The sequence below is a fragment of the Manacus candei genome, unplaced genomic scaffold (genome assembly GCF_025592945.1).
Source record: "Manacus candei isolate 608988 ecotype Guabito, Panama unplaced genomic scaffold, ASM2559294v1 h1tg000065l, whole genome shotgun sequence".
NCBI lineage: Eukaryota > Metazoa > Chordata > Aves > Passeriformes > Pipridae > Manacus > Manacus candei.
Window position 1 is genome coordinate 5,563,435 of NW_026138113.1, and position 9,587 is coordinate 5,573,021.

The window sequence follows — 9,587 nt, forward strand, 5'->3', positions numbered from 1 at the left end:
GTTCAGCCACAGTAAGAAGTGCATCAAATCTGTATGTTATTTTTCCAGGGTATGGAGATTTGATTCTTTGCATTTTCCTTATCGTGTTCCTGGAACTTTGATGCATACTTTTAGCATTTTAGTTACAGCATGGATGCAAATCATGCATGATAATGGGAATGGATAAGAAAGCCTATTTCTTTCCCTCACTACTCAGCTCCCCGTTGCTCAAGGTATGGGAATTAGACACAGCAGTAGAAGTAGCAAAGTGACATTAGCCTGGCATTCCACTGGGGCTGACTGGAATTCTGGCTATTGCAAAGGGTACCTTGTGTGCTCTGCATCCATTCATCAGGCTGGCTCCTGCACTGGCAGAGGAGAGGGACTGTTTGTAAGAGATTTACTCTCTTCACTGGGCTTTCCCACAGTGGAAAGAGGGTTGAGACAAAGAGGTAGGAGAAAAACACACCCTGGTAACCACGTCCCTGCAAACACAGGGAACCAGAAACCCTAAGCAAGGACAATATTTTCCTTCACTGTCTATGAAAGGACCAAGTAGCCTTCTCGAGTCTTCTTACCAGTGTTATAAAAATGATCCTATGGCCCAGGAAATGGAAGATTCCACACCTCCTGCTCTCCTCACCTTGCTTTAATGAGTCACACTGAAGGTTTGGTCACAGTCCCTTTCAGAAAGGTGTTCACTCTAAACTGACACCTTACCAAAACCACCACTATTTCATACTGTCTGGGAAACAGGTTTCATATGGAGGACACAAGCTGGAGGTACTCTGGGAGTTATAGCTCTAAATAAGATATAGACTTTAACAATACAGAATTACTGACATAAATTTTAATAAAAATATATATAGTCCTATTACAATGAAGCATGATGTACAAAATAGAGAATTATAGCAAGTGGACATGTCTGGAAAGTTCTTAGGTCTTATGAATGAAGTACTATGAGCTGGGAATTTTCTTTGGCTTCGTTTTTTAAACATATTTTAAGGAATAACAGTAGCACACAGTTTTTGTAGACTTTTGCAAAAAAATGTGGAAGCCATTAATTAATATTAAAGGATTTCTTATTGACAAAATGTCAAACAATTACTTTCATAGTAACCCTTGCAGAGAAAAGTAGAAATTCAACAAATAATTTTTAAGCTACAGAAGTTTACAATAAACTGATCTGTAAAACTTACCATCAATGTCTTGTTCAATGATATTTCTTTGCTTCTGGAACATCTCTTTCAAACTGACCAGAGCAAACCCAATATATTCACATTCAAGATCCTGTTCATCTTCTGGGGGATCACTGACCACAGAAATTTTAGGATAAATAAAAAACCCAAAAAAACAAAAACAAAAAAAAAAAAAAAAAGAAAAAAGATATTTTACCTTCAAAAAGGGTTGAAAAGCAACTCTAAAACCAGAAAAAAAGGCAAACCCACATTCTATTTTACAAGTGGAACACAAATAAGAACTCTTTATCAAGTAAATTCAACATTTTCCATGACAAGAATTGTCTAAGACACCCTTTTTTAAATCTTCCCCTTTTCTTTAGCATTACTTAGCTGTACTAGAAGGACAGGGAGGTTTAACCATAGATTTGTAGCCGTATAGAAATGTGCCATTTTTCTTTCCCCCTCCCCACCACTCTGTGGTACAATTCTTGTTCACATGGCCATACAAGAAACTATATAAGATATATGCTTTTCTTTTGTGAACTTAAATTACACCCATTGCATCCAAGTACGGCTTTCCTTCTAAACACATAATTCCAGGATTGGGTTGGAGCTCACTTGAGTTAGTGGCTTGTGTTGGGGCCAAAAACACCGAGACTGACAAAATGACAGGAATTTAGAGCTAACGTTTGGTATGTCTTGGCAATGTTGTTCAAACTGTAAGTGTTTGTGAGCTTTACAGCCTAAAAATGTTACAATAAGCATAATTTCAAATGGGTAACAACCAAGTTGCGTAAAATCCAAGTCTGAAGGAAAGGATATGTCAGACAAAATACAATCAAATCTTCCTAAAAAGACTTCAAACACAACAACTACTAAAATATGTTCTTATAGCAGTTTATTTTTGTGCTCCTCTCTTACTAAAAAATATTTATCATAGAAAATACACATGTAAATATTTGTCACTAAACCCAGTCACCTACCAAAAATACGAAAATATTTTAAAAAATTTCCTGGAGGCAAAAAAAGGAAAACTATCACAGCTACTTCCACCAGCAGGTGGCTTGACTGAATATAATTCATTTAACTTGAGATTTTGGCACAAAGCTAAGCAGCAGCAAAACAGCCCAAACCCAATCAAAAATAGGAAATACTTAGATCTGCAAGATAAATATTAAATTGAATAAAAACAAGTTAAAAATTGTAAGAATAATTTGATAAAACTGTTGGATTTTGGGAACAGATCTGTTTTGTTATGATGATTCAGTGTCAACATTAAATCTCTTGGGGAAACCAGTATAGCAGTTAAGACAGTGATAGAAGAAGAGATTCATGCTGAATTAACTTTTATCACCTAAGGGTACCAACTATTACCAAAATTTTCACTAAAACATAAATTAAAAGCAGGTCAAGTAAAATTTGAGACAGCATCTTATAGCCAAAGGGGAGTGTCATTCCTACAGATCCACCCTGTGGTTCAGATCAAACAAAGGTATTTTACATGAATAGGTCAAGCTTCAACAAAACAGATGAAAATAACAGCCCCTCTAACACCATATAGTTCCAATATGCTTAAAAGATGATAATATTGGATTGAATCTTTGCTGCTAAACAGGAAGGAGGAGTTATGCACTCTGGATCCCATGGGAATACTCCAACTAGACTCCAAGAATGGTACCACAATCACTTTGAGTTTTGTACTTTTAAAAGTATCACAAATGCTTTGAGAGAATATTTAAATATATTTGGTATGCTTTAACTTGTCTTCATTTACCAAAAACTGCAAGAGTTCTGATTTCAGGCTGAACTGCTTAAAAAGACACAGTTTAAACTGCCTGAGAACCTATGGCACATGAACAGACCCCTCACCCAGCTGCAGCAGCCAGTGTCCCACCTCACCTTAACACTGCCTCACTTCTGAAAGAAATTTTGATGGGAGTTGGTATATCAAATTTATACAAGGATTTCTTACATGGATAAAGCTATGGAGGGCGTTCCTCTCCCACACTTCTCTCTGGGATCCTAGACTTTTCCTCATTTCCACATTTCATTTCTGTAACACCAGTTACTCACTTCCTTGCAGGAATCCCAGACTTACTGACAGAATAAGAAGAAATTCTGACATCCTGGTAAAAGCACCATGTGGGAAGATATTTGCTAGCCACTGCAAGAAAGACTAGAGAACTAAATGAAACTTGTCTGGCAAAACAAAAGTGAAAAAATAATAAGTGCCTTAAACTTAAAATGTGTTTTACAGTGAAGCAGAAAAGCCTGGACAATTATTTATTATGGTTGTTAGGATAACACTTAAAGGCATTCTCACCAGCAGGTAATTTAGAGTGACTGGACAAAACTTCTTATGTAGGTAAATCTGATTCTAATTTTTTTTATTCCACAGATCATCCATTTTTGAGCAGGAAGGAGAAAACTTTGTGTGTTAATGTCGCATATTAACGTGAAGCTAACAACTGTACACATGCTCTGCTCCCCTGTAACACGGATGCATAGATTTTCTTTGGAGAACAATGACTTCATATAGTCTGTTTCTTGGAATAACAATCATTTCCCACCAAGAAATGATGCACCTGTCAGGATCAGCCTGGAAACCTCTTGCATAAACCTGTTCACTCTTGTTATCACAGCAGGGTGACTGTTAGACACACGGATTCCTCCACTCCTCACATATGTCTCTCCTGACACTTGTCAGAAGAGCACACACTCCACCTCCAGGTCTGCAAGCATTTCAAGTACAGTCTGGCATGAGAAATCAGGCAACTTCCTCTACATGACCAAAATTTCTACACTCTTAAAATGCTGAAAGACAACAGTGGAAGAATAAAAAATAACTATGACACAGTTACAGAAAGTTAAATGGACTGCAAGAAATGTGTCCTTTTAACTGATTTAAAGACTTGAACACATAATGACAGGGTTCAGATGCTGAAATAATAATTTTGTGTCTTTTTTTTCACAAGGTTTTTACAAATATTAGCAAGTATAGCTTCCCAAAATAGATAAAGAACTTGAATCTCTATTATACAGAAAAAGAAACAAACCAAAAAGGCTTCCCTTGTCATACATTAAAGCTATAAGAAAAAGCCAGTGCTATGACAAAATCTCCCTAATAATGATAGAGACGACGACTGATGAAAGCATAAAGATGCTTGTCAAAAGAACTATGCTCATATATTTTACATAATTCCATTTAACAGCATTTTTTCTTGATTTTTTACACTGAATATTCTTGCATTTTCTGCCACTCTTTGTTCAAATATGGAACCAAAGTCAACATTTCAAATAAACACTTAAAATGATTCCATATCAAGAACTGAAAGAAGAGAAAAATCAACTTTGTTTTGAAATCTTATCTTTAAATGAACAGTAAACTCCACTTCAAACAAATTTCAGACCGGATATTAGAAAAAAAATTAGTTACTGAAAGAGTTGTCAAGCTCTGGAATTGGCTGCTCAGGGAGCTGGTGGAGCCACCAACCCTGGAGGCATTTCAAGTGCTCTGGAGGCACTTGGGGACGTGGATTAGTGGTGGAACTGGCAGTGCTGGGGTATCGGTTGGACTTGGTGACTCTAAAGTTCTCCAACCTAAATGGTTTTAGGATTCTATAAAATAAATATACTTTCCTGTATAAATGCCATGTCAATCTATATTTATTTACTTGCAAGTATAAACTAAAAGAGTATAAAGCTGTGAAATGCACTGTTTTCAGAATCAAATTGGCTCTGTTTCAACTATAGAACTAGGCTATAGTTGCAACTTTGGCTTAGCAGTAATTTTGCCTCAGCAGTAATTTTGTTTATTATATTTTAATGTATCTTTTAACACTTGAGAATATTTATCTTTTTCAAGAGAGATTCATTAAAGTGACTCTGCTTTTGGAAGACAAAACCAGCATGTGATGAATCTATTTATTTATTTTCCAATACGGATCCAATCATTATGAGTATTGTTTCTAACAACATTCTTTGTGACAGGAAAAAAAATAAATTAATACACTACTTAATATACATAATACACTGTCTATGCTCTATAATCTGGCATAGCACAAACACTAATAAAGTGTCAGGCTCAACCATCTGCAGGCAATTTTCAATGATATTTATATCCCTGATAATTTGGTTTCCTGAGCTTTAAAGCATTAGTTTAGTTGAGTTCCTGTTTCAGCTGAAAAAGCTCTGATACTAGTTTGTAAAGCTTGTGATAGAAAACACATGTTGATACAACTAGGCCAGGTTTAAAATACATAGAGTTGGAAACTTTTAGAGTATGGGCAGAATCTTTTCATAAATTTTGTTTCTTGGTGGTCCTTGCTAGGATAAAGTGGGGAACTGGACTACTGATGACATTCCTGCCTTCCTGTTTAGTCATGACAAAATTGAAATTTCACCACAGGCCAAGCCAGACACACCAATACCTGCAGAAAACAATTTACCTGGTAACACAGAGGACAGGACCATGATGGCACAGGTAGAAGGTGAATGTGTCTGGTCAGTGAAAAAGTTTACTGCTGTTATTTTACCTTCTTTTTACCTCAGGTTTGTAAGATATTTAATACAGATATCTAAGTATTTATAGGAGAAATTGCAGCACACAGACTAGCTATTTGCTGAATTATCCCTCATGAACCACAAAAAAAAAAGAAAAAAGAAAAAAAGAGTATTTTATTCTCAATACTCTCTAATCTCAGCAGAACGTGTTTCAGTAGAATGTTACCCACTTTCCTAATCTACATGGTAAAGTAAGTCTTCTCCTTGCTTATTAAATGATTTTTTTTTTTTTTTTTTTAAATCTCCAAACCTAAGAATGTTTTGGTATGATATTTCCATCCCAAAAAGTAATCATTTCATGGTGTTCCCTGCTCCATTCCAGTAAAACCTGTTTTCTGGCCAAAACATGAATCTCAGATATAGAACGGAAATGAAATGAAGAGAGATCACTCTCTTTCTTACTGCAGAGTGAATCAGTGATTTGTGGATAAACAGATATTTTAAAAATTTACAAGTAACTCCAGCACTTCAAATACAGTCAGCAGGTATCCTACTCTCCTGCGAATTAAATCAATCTTTAATTTAATAATTATTCCATTCTAATGAAGACTGACCTTTAAGAGAAAACAGGATCAAACAATGTCATTCATTCTGTCAAAGTAAAGCACAAATGCTATTGCAATAAAAAAAATTAGAATAAGAAAAAATTTTTTATTATAATGAAACTGGACAAGACTAATTTATACCCTCTCCCATATGTATTAATATAAAAACTACATCTGTATATATATATATATATATGTTTTTGGAAATTCTAGGGCCAAGGAACACTTTCTGCAGCTCTTAAGACTTCTTTTAGTACTCTGAATTCAGAAAGCAATGAATGTACTACACTACATGGTGTAGAAACGCACTTTTCAAATTCATTAGTGATAGAATACTGATGACAGAATCTCTCTTTTGCAAAATAAAATTGTTAAAAGCAAAAGAAGCAAACAAACAAACTCCCAAACCAAAACCCAAACCACAGCACTAAACCAACATTAAGTGAGGCTGCAATCTTCCACACCACATGAGCCTACTCAGGGAAGAAATAAGATCAGAATGCAGGTATCATTCCTAGTGGAAACAAATTTTTTTCTACTTAGTTACTTAGGTAGGTATTAACTTCTCAGGGATGCCTCCTCAGCAGAGACAAACAACAAGGCAAACCACAATCATTATTTACAAAGACCTATAATAGAGTTTTTCAGCACTAACATGTACCTGCCAGTGTGTAGCTCTGGTTTTAGAAGAACAGACTTGAGATACTCTTTTTCTGCACAATTATCTGCCTTAGCCACGTATATCACTGCAACGCAAATCAGAATTAATATCAGTATCAATTGGTTTTCACCTTTTAGAAGAAAGAACATGAGGAAAAGAACAAAGGAAAAATAAACATTTCTTTCTTTTTTCTAAGGAGAAGCAGCAATGTTAGAATCAAATTTGAAAGGTCATGTGATGTAACGGTGTGTCACTGGCAGGTCTGTGTGCACACTGTCAAAAAAGATACAAGCAGCATCTAAGCATGCCACACAGCTGTCACTTTCTGTTCATGGCAATAGCAGTCATGATTTTAAAAGCCAGTGGTCTTTATTGCTTTGTATTTGAAGTGATTTACTGCATTTTCTTCCACTGAGGAAGCCAGTGATAATGATAATGTATGGCAGAGTGCTTGTCCTTTTTGACAGCCTCAGTAATTTAATCCCCCTTTCCTGCCACAGTATTTCAGTAAGAGAAACCTCTAGACCAATGGACTGGAGAAAATCCACGGCCTGGGGAGTGTGTGCAAGTGCTCTGAAAGCCTCTCACTGTTTTAATTTAAAATACAAACACAAGGATCAGCTTTTAATTTTTGGACTATTAATATGACCTACAGTGAAAGTTAGCCTTGGTTTGGAAAACATATTAAAAGAATGAGAAACATGGTTTTAAGAAATTCTTCAAGAAGTTTTGGGGCATCTTATATTAAGAAAGTAGCAGATTTCCTGTAAATGGTATCAGTCTGCAAGTATCAATACACTATTGTGAAAGAGTATAAAAATTGAAATAGTATTGAATTATTTTATTTTTTTTTAAAAGAAAGAAATGCAACTGAAAAAGTTTTGATAGGACAAAACTAAAATTAATATAACCCTCTAAGAATCATTTGTTGTCATTTGTTTTTGAGGGGAGGAGGTGGAGTTAGAAATTTGTCTGTCATTACATTCCAGCATTTCTAATATTCACTGTCTTCTAGTTACTTCTCACTATACTCATAAGAGATCTTTTTAACTCTCCACATCACATTAAGGTTTCCTTTTGCTGTGCACTGACAGAAATCTTTAATGTATTTCACTGTCCAAAATAAACTTATTTGTATAAAAAGAAAGTACCAATTCTACCAAGGAGCCGAGTATTGGAATGCAGCAGCATGAGCAGAGATAAGAAGGCCTAAACTCCTTGCAGAGGGATTTACTGAAGGACACATCTCTGTTGAAGTCCTAGGAAGCACACTTTTCAGAGCTATTGCTTTTCCAGTTTTCTCCAAAGCTGCTCCTCAGCTCTTCCTTGGCCAGCAGAACTGCTCCTAGGGACGGGTTACTATCAGAAAACAGCCAGTCCAGTTGCTGAGTCGTTCAGTCCAAGGAATCTGCAATTTGCCACCATTTCTCTACTAACAGAAAGCAAAGCATTGGTGTTTTACCTTTGAATCCTTAGTTTCCACCTCATGATTTCTTACTTTCCTAGGTTAAAAGAAGCTGTTATTGTCATCTGCTATTCTTTTGGACATGTGGATGACTTTCCACATGTGCTGCTCTCATGGCCAAGTGCTCCTGGGGCCACCACAGGAAGTGATGGGGAGGCAGCAGGGAGACACATGGACAGCCAGAGAACTTCAAAGGAAATGCCACATCAACAGATTCTTCCCTTTCCCATAAGCATCCCAAATGGAATTTCCTCAATTTACTAATTCTGTATCTAAAACAATTTAAAATGAAAATTATTTACAAATCCAAAGAGTTCAAATTCATTTCACGCAACGGAAAAATTCAGACTGGAAAGTAAAACATTCGGCACAAGAACTCCATTCAAGCCTGGGGAAAATGATTAACTATAGTGAAAATACATTTTTAGATCCTGATGAATAACATGCTTTCATATCACCCCACAGTACTGCCTGAACTTAGAATCACAACATTGCTCCAAGGCATGGAACATCTCCTGTTTCTATCCAATTAATTGCAAAAATAATTCAAAATTAACTTGCAACAGTTTGCATCTAAGATTATAATTTTAAAGCTACTCCTAAAGAAGTACTAAAAGGTGAAGATTACAATGACCCTGGAAGCTTGTCAGAAATCTTTGCAATTCAAAACATTAACACAGCTGTTCTGTTATAGTGCATTTTTTCATAGTTCACATTCAAAAAAACAGATGAAGCAGAGTTTTATCACAGTGAAGAAAAATTGCTTCACAGTGTGGATCTGTAATGGAGAAAAGGAATAAACACACAGAAATGTAACAATGTCTTCTGATGCAAAGCCTTAACATTTGAGTTATACTGAGGAATCCACCTTTCAGAATGGGGATCTTCAGAAGTTTATTTTTAATAAAAAATACACTCCATCATCTTTCCCCCACCTCGTGTTCTTTTGGTCCACTTACCCTTGCACTTAGAGTTGTTCAAAGAGCCACCCATTTACTTAAGAGAGAAAAGTTTTCGAGAAAAGAAAGCTTTCCAATTAAATTTCAAATAAATTCTTTGCAGTATTTCATAAATCTTCTACTTCCATTGCCTGTTCTCTAGAACTACTGTATACAGTGATAAGAACACACTTCAGCCTTCTATCAGCCTTGCTTTCTAGTAATTTTCTTGCCATCTCAGCATTTTCACATTTA